At 40.5% G+C, this 13136-nt stretch overlaps 1 protein-coding gene across 3 annotated transcripts in view; it reads left to right on the top strand.

Annotated features, from left to right (window-relative positions):
- Positions 1-13136, top strand: part of WTAP (WT1 associated protein) — a 158974-nt gene that overhangs the window by 108679 nt on the left and 37159 nt on the right. The window lies entirely within an intron of this gene.

Below are 13136 nucleotides of genomic sequence, written 5' to 3'. Positions count from 1 at the left end.
TATTCCTTTTGGCTATCACTTCAGCTCGCAGGGTTAGTGAATTGCAGGCCCTAGTTACCTATCCGCCTTACACTAAGCTCCTGCAGGACCGGGCGGTACTCCGCACTCACCCTAAATTTTTACCTAAGGTAGTTTCTGAGTTTCATATTAATCAATCCATCATACTACCTATCTTTTTTCCCAGGCCCCACTCCAACTCCGGGGAACAGACTCTGCATACCCTAGACTGCAAACGAGCTCTAGCTTTTTATCTAGACCGTACAGTTGCTCACAGGAAGAGCACTCAATTATTTGTCTCTTTCCATCCTAACAAGTTAGGACATCCTGTGGGTAAGCAGGCTCTTTCCTCCTGGTTGGCGGACTGCATTTCTTTTTGCTATCAGCAAGCTGGCATTCCTTTTCAAGACAGTGTGAAAGCACACTCTGTGAAGGGCCATGGCGACGTCAGTGGCACACCTTCGATCGGTGCCGCTTCCTGACATCTGCAAAGCTGCAACCTGGAGTTCTCTCCATACCTTTGCAGCCCACTATTGTTTGGACAAAGCTGGAAGACAGGACTCCATCTTCGGCCAATCTGTCTTGCGTAACCTTTTTCCAACGTGATGTACCAACACCCTTCCACCTTCCCAGTAGGGTGCGGATGCCCTTTACCAAATTCCACCCCAGTTGTTGTGCCTGTTGCACGTCATTGGGTGCATTTGGTGCAAGTCAGGACATCCTCAGCTCTGTACTCACCCATTTGTGAGGACAACCATCCTGCTTGTCCTGTGAGAAAGCAAATGTTGCTTACCTGATGTAACAGGTGTTCTCACAGGACAGCAGGATGTTAGTCCTCACGAAACCCGCCCGCCACCCCGCGGTGTTGGGTTTGTTTTGTTTTTACTTTTTAGGCACTGCCTGTAGCTTTGAAAATCAGACTGAAGGGAGACCCCTGCTGGCTGCAGGGTCAGTGCCTTGCTGGGCATGCCCAGTAGGGGCCAGTCAAAGTTCTGTTTAAACTTTGACAGAAGTTTTCCGTGGTGGGCTCCATCCTCGATGTCACCCATTTGTGAGGACTAACATCCTGCTGTCCTGTGAGAACACCTGTTACATCAGGTAAGCAACATTTGCTCTCTCATGGGTTGGTGCTGTTTCTTCACTGTACCAGCAGTCTAATGCATGCAAGTCCATTCATATGCAGTTCCCTCACTGCTACCAGACTTACACACTGACTGGTTGGGCCATTGTCTCTCCTTAATGCATTCTTTACCACTTTCACAAAGAATAAATAAAAACGGGGTCTGGTCTAGATAAATGTGAAGCCTGTTAATATAGAGGTGAGGTGAAGTTTGGTAGAGGAGACTAACTAGAGGATGACTACCAAAATGGTGTGGAGTCTATAACATAAATCTAATTAACTAAACTTTTCCCTCTGGACACAGAATCAGATAAGGCCTTGGTATATCAGGGCGTACATAATTATGGCCTATCTTACATTTTTAAATGGAAGACTGTTTTTCTCCTGAGGGGTTTAATAAGGAAGTAGATTGGAGTGCCTTTTTTTGAGTTTTGTTATGTCCTGTAATGTTCTTATAGTGCTGATCAAAGTAGTGTCCTTGATTGACAGTTTTCTTTTACGTCGTCCTGTGTCCTCTTTAGTTAGGAGTTACAGGTTGTAATAGTTGTGCCTGTTCTCAATTAGGTCCTCTTGCTTATAGTGCGCTCTGATCTAGATGTAAAAACATTAGACCGCCAGTGTCAGTTCTCTTTCAAGTCCACATGTAGACTAAGCAATCATGGGTGGAGTTCTCATGCAGTGGCATTTTAGAATTATGTGCCCTATCATTGGTTAAGGGGGATTTAAATAGGAATTGGATTGATAGGCCCAGCAACTGAGAAGGCATTTTTTTTTCCTCCAGATATGTCTTCCTTCTTTTCAAAGGGACTCTGCATGCTCAGTCTTACCATTTAGATATATTAGACAAATTATTTTGCTGTAATTAAAGGTCACTAATAGTTTTATAACCTCGAGTATCATTTGTTTGGTTTAGTGGTTCTAGAAGGGTCAGAAAAACTTTGAAGGTGTCGCTAGCTCGTTGGAGGAAGGAATGGGGAGGCTTACTTGTCCAAGGGATTGCTGCTGCCCAAGAAATTAAAGGTGTACTCTTTCCAGAGCACAGGTAGATTACATAGAAATGAAATGAAACATAGAAACGATGGCAGAAGAAGACCAAACTGCCCATCCAGTCTGCCCAGCAAGCTTTGCACATTTTTTTTCTCATACTTATCTGTTTCTCTTGGCTCTTAGTAACCTTTTGGTTCTATTTCCCTTCCACCCCCACCATTAATGCAGAGAGCAGTGTTGGAGCTGCATCTATGTGAAATATTTAGCTTAATTAGTTAGGGGTAGTAACCGCCGCAATAAGCAAGCTACACCTATGCTTATTTGTTTTTGCAGACTATGTAATTCAGTCCTTTTTGGTTGTTGTCTGTATATAGATCCTCTTTTCTTCATTCCCCCTGCCGTTGAAGCAGTTATGCTGGACATGCATTGAAAGTGAAGCATCAGACTTTTACCCTGCCGTTGAAGCAGAGAGCTATGCTGGATATGCGGATATGCATTGAAAGTGAAGTATCAGGCTTATTTGGTTTGGGGTAGTAACTGCCTTATCAAGCAAGCTACTCCCTGCTTTTTTGTGAATGCAAATCCTTTTTTCCACATTCATTCACATCCTCTAGACTTTATGGATCCACAGTGTTTATCCCACGCCCCTTTGAAGTCCTTCGCCTGGTGTTGCCATTGAAGATTTGCAGAATAGGGACTTGGTCTTCCTCGCATACATATTCAAAGCACTGTCATCTTAAATTTTGTAAACATAAGGAAAGGAAAAGTGGCCTTCAAGGAAGTAAGCTAGTCTTGTCTGTGCTAGAGTATGACTGAGCTAGAAACAGAAGTTTTGCTTCAAACTCTCTTAGAAGGACAGAGACAACTGTAAGAGAGCCTTGTACAATACCAGGTTTCCTGGGCTTGTACCCAGAATGAGATGGAAGCAGGGTTTGCGCTCCTAATTGCCGGCATACTAGAAGTTACCTGACTGGGGGTGTACCGAAAATTCAGAGGTTCAGGAGGGGGAGAGAGACTGCAGGGCTGAGGCCCATCTTGATTGTCCTAGAGAGAGGTATGAGGATAGCATTACAGGAAGGCCTGATGAAGAGCCAGGTGAGCCAGTGAATGTACTACTGGAGCAAATGATAGAGAATACAGAGTGACATGGCTGAGTGCAAGAAAAGAGTATGGGAGCCTGGAGAATAACCTTACAGTAACCGTGGCTCATCTCTAAAGAAGCCTGTGGGTAAGGCCTTGTGGTATGATTCTCATCAGAAACCGGGGAGACATAGGTTAGTCTTGAAGAGGCACAACCCCAAAGCGAGGAGGCAAGTGATCAAAACTAGGCTTGGCCTGGTAGAGCAAGATGTGGAACAAACACTGGGATCCCCTTTCCCCACTAGCCAAACTAGCCCTGATGATCAAGAAAAGGAATTGTCAGGGTGGAGCTGAAATAGAGAAGCCTGGAGAGAGGATGTGATAAAGACTGAGAAAGAGATGGAGAAAAATGTTGGTAATGAAGCAGATGGAAAAGAGAAATTCTCGTGGTAGTGCAGAATCACAGCCTGCTGAAGAACATGCTGAAGAACATGCTGAAGAACCACTTCCACATGTAAAAATGTTATTACTAATGTAAATACCTATACCTAATGTTATTCTCTCCCTTTTCTTCTCTCCTCCCAGTTCTATTACCTTGTTATTTGTAACTGCTTCCTTCTACACAAATAGGTTATTGAATTGTTCACAGTACACCCCTGTTATATGTAAACCGGCATGATGTGTTTGCAACATGAATGCCGGTATATAAAAATTTTAAATAAATAAATAAAAAATAACATAATAGAGAGAATAAAGTTTGGAGGAAGAACTGGGTGTTTTCCAAGGGAAGCAGCAGTATCTTAAAGAATACAAGCGAGTCCTCACAGTAGGGTTCCAGAAAGAATATGCCTTGAGGAAGAGGGGGATTGGAACTAGATAGATTCTTATGTAAAATAGTATTTGTTAGGTAGGCTTTTCTTAAGTTTAATAACAGACAAAATAGGATGCTTAAGTGGCTTGATGTATGAGTTGTGGGGAAAGAGCACTGTGGAACGTTTTGTCATTTTGGACATGTTTAAGGATAACCTTAGAGAATGGGAATTGGTGACACTATAGCCCTTACCCTGGGTTTGATTGGCAAAGTGTCCAGGGAATTGTATAGAAAACATGTAAAATTGAAAAGGCCTTTAGATGCAGGAGTGGACATGCTTCGTCCCAGCCCATTGATGCAGGGAAAGGGTTAACCCACATTCAGGCCAGGGAAGTATACTGGAAAGACAAGTCACTTCTGTGAAAGATATCCAGGTTGAGTAAAGACACTCAACCTAACAGGTCTGAACTGAGGGGGAAGGTATGTAAATGAGTGCCCCTGTAAAGTCTCCTTAACCAATGCTGGACCAGGCTTCTAGCCTGGTTCACCTTTAAAAGCTAGAGAAGTGGGTAGCTCTGTGGGTGGGTCCCCTGAGGCAGCGTAGTCCCAGAGGAGAACAGACAGACCCCAGGTCTCCAAGAGAAGGCAGTTCCTGCAAGAATCTGAATACTGAAGCTAAATGCTTAATGTGAAGGTAAGCTGTTTTTGTTGGACAACTTGCTTGTGGAAAATAGATATTTATATAAGAAGAATCAGACTAGTGTGTCTGTCCACTGGGAAGTTGCAGACTGCTTGTGCTGTCTCACAGATTGACAGCAAACCTGTTACTTTTGGTCTCCATCTACTGGTTGGGAGGCATAACCCATGCATTTGGACTAGTCTGGATGGAATCAAGGAAAGGAAATCATCAGGTAAGAACTAATTTCTCCTTTTGATTTGTAAGAAAGCAGGTAATTTGTTGAAAAAACTAAAATTCTGAGTAATTGGTCAAGAATGCATTTTAATATTAGTTTAACATGATTTAATATTTTTACTATCCACCTGATTTTAAATAGTATAATGTTTTTGTTCGAAGATAAGTTTATGGATATACAGTGGCTTGCAAAAGTATTCTACCCCCTAAAAGGCTAGCAGATTTGTGTGGATTACAAATAACACACACTTAGATTGTTCCAGATAGTATGTTTATGGCAAACCAGTATGCTCTTAAATTAAATTTTCAGTCACAATTCATTATTCTCTGCATTTTTTTGAAAAATAAAAACTGAAAAATGCTGCTTGCATAAGTATTCAATCCCTGTGTTGTGGAAGCTCCAAGTTTACACAGATGAAAGATATTGCTCTAACAATTGGCTTATAATTGGTCTCTACCAGTGAATCATTAAAAAAGGTCAGCTTTTTTGGATAAGACCCCTAATTCCAGTACCATTGGTCAGACTGTGAATCTGAAAGAAAGCTGTGAAAATGAAGACCAATGAGCATTCTAAGGCAATTTAAAAATAAAATTATATAGACATGCACAAGATAGGAAAAGGCTACAAAATAATAGCCAAGTGCTTAGATATCCTAGTGAGCACTGTTGGAAGCTGCATCACACCACCCAGGCACTGCTTAGACAAGGCATCCCTCAAAACTCAGCATCCATAGCAAGAAGAAAATTTGTGAGGGAAGTCACAGAGAGGCCAAAAATCATTTTGAAGGAGCAACAGAGTTCAGTGACTGAGACTGGAGAGGAGGTGCACCAGTCAACCATATCAAGAGCTCTGTATCCAACTGGCCTGCATGGGACGGTGGCTAGAAAGAAGCCATTACTGAAGAAAAACTACATCAAAGCACGACTGGAGTTTGCCAAAAAGCATCAGAGTGACCCAGCTAAAATGTGGGATAAGATTTTGTGATCAGATGAGTCAAAAAAGGAGCTTTTCGGCCAAAATTCAAAACGCTATGTGTGGTGCAAACCTAATGCTGCCCATACCTCAGCAAACACTATCCCAACAGTAAAGTATAGGGGTGGCAGCATCATATTGTTGGGGATACATTTCCTCATCGGTGACTGGGCATCTTGTTAAAATTGAAGGACAGATGGATGGGGCTACATACAGGGAGACACTGCAAGACAACCTGCTTCAGTCTGCTAAAATGCTAAAACTTGGGAGAAAGTTCACCTTTCAGAAGGACAATGATCCCAAGCATGAGGCCAAAGCAACTCAGGAGTGGCTGCACAGCAAAAAGGCCAAGTCAAAGTCCAGATCTTAATCCAATAGAGAATTGGTGGCACTATTTGAAAATAGCAGTCCATAAGCTTCATCCAAGCAACCAGAATAACCTGGAGCAAATCTGCCAGGAAGAATGGGCAAAAATCACTGCTAAACAGTGGGTAAAGCTGGTAAAAACTTAGCCCAACAGACTTAATCCATTTTTTGCTGCAACAAGTTACATAAGAAGATGCCATACTGGGTCAGACCAAGGGTCCATCAAGCCCAGCATCCTGTTTCCAACAGTGGCCAAACCAGGACATAAGAACCTGGCAAGTACTAGTTTGTAGGAGTTGAATACGTATACAAGCAGTATTTTTTTTTTCAGTTTTTAATTTATTGTACAAAATATGCAGAGAAATAATGAATTGTGACTTTGAAAATGTACTTTAAGAGCATACTGGTTTGCAATAAACATACTGTCTGGAACAATCTGTGCAAGTGTCATTTGTAATCCATAAAAATCTGACTTTTTAGGAGCTAACTACTTTTGCGAGCCACTGTATATAATACTTTTGTAATTAGAATTTAAATGTTTGTATAAATGCACACCAGCATGTTCAATGGTTATTGCTATGCTCTATGGTAACAAATGGATATATAAATGTAATATGGACAAGTGCAAAGTGATGCACATAGAGAAAAAATTCCTAACTATAGGTACGCAATATGGGATTTCATTTTAAGAGTTGCCACCCAGGAAAGGAAAAGGATCTTGGCGTTATTGACAAAACATTGAATTCTTCAGTTTAGTGTGTGCAGCAGTCAAAAAAGCAAATAGAATGTAAGAATGGAAAATAAACAAAGACTATAATATTAGTATCAATCCATGGTGCCATTGCAGTACGGACACTCTAAAACTGTGTTCAAACGGGCGCCTGCTTTCCTAACATACACCCACCCACCTCTCCCGGGCAGTAGGCAAATGAGTTGCCATGTTAAAAAGGAGGCGCTAGGGAAAATTGTGCGTCCCTAGCACCTCCATGGCATCAGGCGCCCAGGAAAAGTGGCTGTGCACAGGTTAGGAAAACGGACACTCAATTTTATGAGCGTCTGTTTTCCTACCCTGACTGCCTGCAAGACTGTTTTTTAATTTTTTTGTTACCTTACTCCTTTTTTCGGTTCCTCCAACTTAATATCACTATGATATTAAGTCTGAGGGACTAAAAAAGCAGTATTTTCTGCTTTTCTGTTAACTTTAGGGGCTCCTCAAGGCTTAACGCCTGCTCCGGGACAGGCATTAATTTTTGAGAATAAAAATGTATATGTTGGTCGCACATTTATTTTTTACATAAGCCGGTAATAGCTAATAACCTCATCAACATGAATTTACATGTCATGAGCGCCATTAGCCATGTGTTGGTTTGGCCACATGTTTTGGCTGCGCTAATCGCCCTTATTGCATAAGGAGTTATGGACGCGTGTCCAAGCACTCGTTAACCCGTGTGCTAGGCTCAGGGCACAATATTGCATCGGCCTGCTTGAGTATTGTAGGCAGTTCTGATTGCCCCATCTCAAAGATAAAGCGAAACTAGAAAAGATACAGAGAAGTGCGAGATGAAATATCTGTCTTATGAAAGGCTAAACAGGATAGGGTTCTTCTGCATGAAGAGGAGGCAGCTGAAAGGGATATGATAGAAATAAAATCACGAGTGGGGTGAAGTAGGTAAATAGGGGACTGTTATGTACCCTTTTAAATAAAGTGAAGACTGGAGGACAATCAATGAAATTAACATGTAGCAGATTTCAAACAAATTGGAGGAAATTTTTTTTCACTCAACACACAAACTGGAATTTTTTTTTGTTCGAAGGTGTGATCAAGGCATCTAATGTTGTGGGTTTAAAAGGGGTTTGGACAAGTTCCTGTAGGAAAAGTCCATAAATTAGCCAAGTAGATTTGAGAAAGCCACCACATCCTTGTGAGTAAGCAATAAGAAATGTCTACTTTTGGGTTCTGCCAGGTACTTGTAACCCACATTGGCCACCGTCAGAGACAGGATTCTGACCTCAATAGACCTTTGGTGTGACTCGGCATGGCGCATCTTATGTTCTTATAGTTGAAAGTCTTTTCAGGAGATATCATTGAAGTTGTATAAATCTTTTGTCACTTATTTAATTAATCACATTAGCATTGAACCTGCTCTCTGACCCATAATTCAGATTTTTTGTGCCGCATTTGTTTATCATTTATTTAAATTTATTTATCTAAAAATGTTTATATACTGCCTTTACAATTCAAAAGAATTAATCAAAACGGTTTACAACCAAACATACATAATGAATAAACTTAAAAATAAGACAAATTAAAAACTAACATTTAAAAATAATAGCATATGATATGAGTAACACCTCTGTCTGCATCCAGGCATACTATTTATTAGCTTTGCCACCTGCTTTCTGTACTAACTAGCTACTTTGAGATCATCAGAGATGATGACACCCAGGTATTTTTCCTTTCTGGTAACCACTAGTTCATTCCTTCCTAAATAGTAATTAACATGTGGATTTCTGAACCCCAAATGCATAATTTTGCTTTTCTTTTTGGATTAAAGTGTAGTCAACAAACCCGTAACCATTTTTTCACTTCTTAAAGCCATCTTTCATCTTATCTACCCATTCCTCCGCACAGCATGTTTACTGTATTGTGGGTTTAATATCTGCAAACAAGCACACTTGCCCTTCTAGTACTTCCACAATATTTCTAATAGTCATTGAAAAAAATTGGACCTAGCACTGATCCCTGTAGCACCTTGTTGGTCACTTTCCCCTTCACCAGAATGGACCTCATTGACCATCACTCTTGAGTCCTGTCACTCAACCATCATTTTTTTTTTATTTTTATTTATTTATTTAAAAGTTTTATATCGACATTCATCAATGATATCACATCGGTTCACAGCATAACATGAAACTAGTGCCTGTGGCGGCGCTTTACATCGAACATGTTTAACATAATACAATTGAAACATATTGAAACATTATAACTAGGGAGTAAAGGAAAGGTAGGGGAAATAAAGATTTAAACTAAAATTAAAATAACATATTTACAAAAGGGTAAAAGAGGAAACAAGGAGGGGGGAAAGTGACAGATGAAAAAAGTTAGGTTAATAAATTATTGTAGGCAAAGTTTGCAGATATATACAATATGTACAATTATAGGGAATAACATAATTTAACAATTGTGCAGGGAAGGGGAGAAGGAGAGGAGAAGGGGGGGGGAGGAGAGATAGGAGGGGGGGGAGGGTAACACAGAAGGGAGGGAGGGAGGTTGGGTGTATGCTTTAGTGAAAAGCCAGGACGAGAGGGTAGACTCACCCATTATTAGTAAAAGCAAGGTCGAGGGGGGAACAGAGAAGGGGGGAACATAGATGAGAGCAAGGAGAATTTAAGTGTATGCTTTGGTGAAGAGCCAGGTCTTAAGCTTTCGCTTGAATGTTTTTGAGCATTCTTCTTGGCGAAGTTCGACTGGCATTGTGTTCCAGAGGATAGGCCCGGCGATCGATAGCGCACGGGCTCTTGTGGAGGTTAATTTGTAGAGTTTGGGCGAGGTGGTGGGCATGGTGGCAAGATGAATGTGTCTAGTGGGTTTATTAGATTGGTGAAATCGGAAGGTGTCATTAAACCAATTCATTTCGGGATTGTACAAGGCCTTATGAACGAGAGAGAGAGCCTTATATTGTATACGTGAGGCTATGGGGAGCCAATGTAGATCTTTTAGGACAGGTGTGATGTGATCGTGTCTGTGTGTGTTGGTCAAAATCCGGGCTGTTGTATTTTGTAGTATTTGGAGGGGGTGGATGGCGTTATTCGGTAGTCCGAGGAGGAGGGAATTACAATAGTCGGTTTTGGCAAAGATAATAGTTTGTAGGACCGTACGGAAGTCAGGGGGATGAAGAAGAGGCTTAAGTTTCTTAAGGGTGTGAAGTTTAAAGAATCCATCCTTTAGTATATTACTGATGAATTTCTTCAGTGTGAAGTGACCATCGAGAAAGATTCCCAGATCACGGACTTGTTGAGCAAATGGGATGTGTGGTAGGGGGGAGGAGTTAAGTTGGTTTTGTGGTGAGATAAGCATGCTTTCGGTTTTAGTGGTATTAAGAGCTAGGTGGATGGAAGATAGGAGATTGTTTATGGATTGGAGAGTATCTTTCCAGATATCCATGGTTTTCGAAAGAGAGTCAGTAATGGGGATGAGCAACTGAACATCGTCAGCGTATATATAGTGAGGGAGGTTGAGGCTGGAGAGGAGGTGACAGAGGGGTAAGATGTAGATATTGAAAAGGGTTGAGGAGAGGGATGAACTCCCAGATTGACTGGCTTATTTATCAGCCTTCTATGGGTAATAGTATCAAAGGCTTTACCAGATCCAAATCTATTGTTTCCCACTCTTGCACTCTGGTGACCTCATCCAAGAAACCAAACAAGTTTGGCAAGATCTTCCCATTTTGAAACCATGTTCTCTAGGATCTAGTAACCACTGGCTTCAAAGTATTGCACTAATCTGACTCTCAGTAGTGTTTCAATTACTTTGTCTACCCCTGGTGTCAAACTATCAGGTCTGTAGTTTCCCATGTTTTTCTTGTACCCATCATTGGGGAGTACTATTTTTGCTTTTTTTGGAACCTCTCCTGTTTTAAGTGATAAGTTGAAGAGAGCTGTGAAGATTACAATCTGTACTTCCTTGAAGGGCTTGTTTGCTAAACGTTTTCTCCAATGTTATGTCCATAGGTAAAATGCTTAGTAAATAAGGCCTTTCATATTCTGGAATGTACCTTTATCAGGTTGCATACCTTTGTTTACTTCTAATTATGTCAGTACTTTGAATATTACCTTTTCAGTAAATGTAGTGTTTTTATTCCATAACAGATTTTGGCTTATGCTGCCCTGAGAATTTTGCCATCCTAGGCACAGGCTTGTGTTCATAACACAGTTATTTGTCCTTGTCTTTTGTCTGTGAGCTATCACTCACTCTTTCAGGTGTGAATACCAAGTAAAAATGTTTGACATCTGTTTTCTTCTGATCCTTAACTTCCCTAACCTCGTACTGTTCCCCTTTTAGTCTTCCTCTGTTGACTTCTATAGCTGAAGAAAATTGTATATTCTACCTATTTTTCTTTACTGATTGGATAGTTTGAGTCTCTGCCAGTCTAATTGCATACAATTCCTGCCTCGCTTTTGTTTCTCCTAATTTTCTGAATGCTAGTGCTGTTCTGAATGCTGTTACAGTTTAGGGCATTTTGAGAATCCAGTGCTCCTTTTTACCAGTCCCTAGTGGCCCAATTTACTTGCACCAAAAGGTTTATTATCTTGGTGTGTCATCTTTTGGACCTACCTGTTTTTCAGTTTATGCTCTGTTATGATTTGAGCACCATATTGGTTTCTGTTGGCTAACAGAGCTGCTACTACAATTATTTGTCATTTCTAAAGCACTACTAGACAATCATATGTAGTGCTATACATATACTGTCCCTGATCCATGGAGTTTACAGTCTAGTCAAGACAAACATACATACATGACAGACGAGTCAATGGGAAGTGTATTTACTGTAGAGAAGTGATTAGGAATTAAAACACTTCCAGTATGTTCTATGTACTGGAGGGAAAATGAAGTGGGCACTTTGGGCTGAATTTTCAGAGTTATTTATACACACAAAACTATTTTATACACAGTAAATGGCTGTTATAAAATAGCCCAGGGCATAAAAATACATCTATAACATGGTTACCAAACAGGAGATGTTTTTCAAGAAGCAGAGTTGGAACTTTCGCGCATACTGTTTGACTTTTAAAAGTGTGTGCAAAAGTTAACCTGCACACATTATGCCCCCCGAAGGGGAGGTATAGCGTTATAAGTTAATCTGTGCATATACTGTGCCATTGATCTCTGAATTTTTCAAAGCAAGCTTATGTACAAAAGTTCATTTTGGAAATTCAGGATAGTCTGCATGTAAAAGGCATCTGTAGACTTTACTTAAGCGCACAGTTATAAAATAGCCCTCTTTATGGCTTGGAAGACTTGCACGGGGATATAGAGCAAGTTGATTGAGTCACTAGTTCAAATTCATTTTGGGTTGATAGACTAAAAATTGTTGGCATCTGAAAAGGGTATATGATGGCATATATAGAACGAGCTGACGGAATCCATATCACAAAAAATAATCAGAAATAGTAACTTTTGACACTAGCATTTTTAGCAAAGAACCTGAGGCATAAATTAGACATTGAAAACTGGCTTGCCCTCTTCTACTTGGGGATGGTTTGTCCAGAGCAGTAGAAGAACATTGGCAAGGCATTATGAAACAGCTTTCACTACCTTTGCTGTACTTGTTCTGTTTAGTAGACCACTCTGGTTTCAAGTTCTGCAATCCTGAAAACTTTCAAAGACTCTGAATTTCATGTAAACTGGAGGGAGAAGGGTTAACATAAAAAGAAATAGAAATATTGTCTAGTTTTGCACTGCTCCCCACACTTCTCATAGGACTACTGTGCTAGTATGTGGCATATCTGATCTGGTATTAAATTTTATTTAAAATTAATTTATTGCACATTCCAGTGATTATGGTGGTTATAGAAGCAGGGAGGGCATCAAATATGCTTGTGGAGGAGCTCATTAGTCTCACCAAATAAATTACTTACAACATGGGTCGTATGTATATGTGATTTTTCCCTTACCAACCATTGACCAAGATTTCAGCTTAAACAATATGAGGAAAGCTTCTTAAAGGGATTTACCGGGTAGATTGCCTTGACTAAAAAGTGTCAGCCACACAGTGGTTAAAAGTGCATGCAGGACTCTATGAACATGCTTCCAGCCAAACTAAAAAGAGGCATTCATGGGATATGTTAGGTCTATGGAGGAAAGCTGTGTGTGTAGATAGGATTTTCA

This window comes from Rhinatrema bivittatum, chromosome 3 (genome assembly GCF_901001135.1).
Source record: "Rhinatrema bivittatum chromosome 3, aRhiBiv1.1, whole genome shotgun sequence".
In the NCBI taxonomy this organism is placed as follows: domain Eukaryota; kingdom Metazoa; phylum Chordata; class Amphibia; order Gymnophiona; family Rhinatrematidae; genus Rhinatrema; species Rhinatrema bivittatum.
The sequence above is the reverse complement of the archived record's forward strand: the minus strand, read 5'-3'. Positions and strand labels throughout refer to the sequence as shown.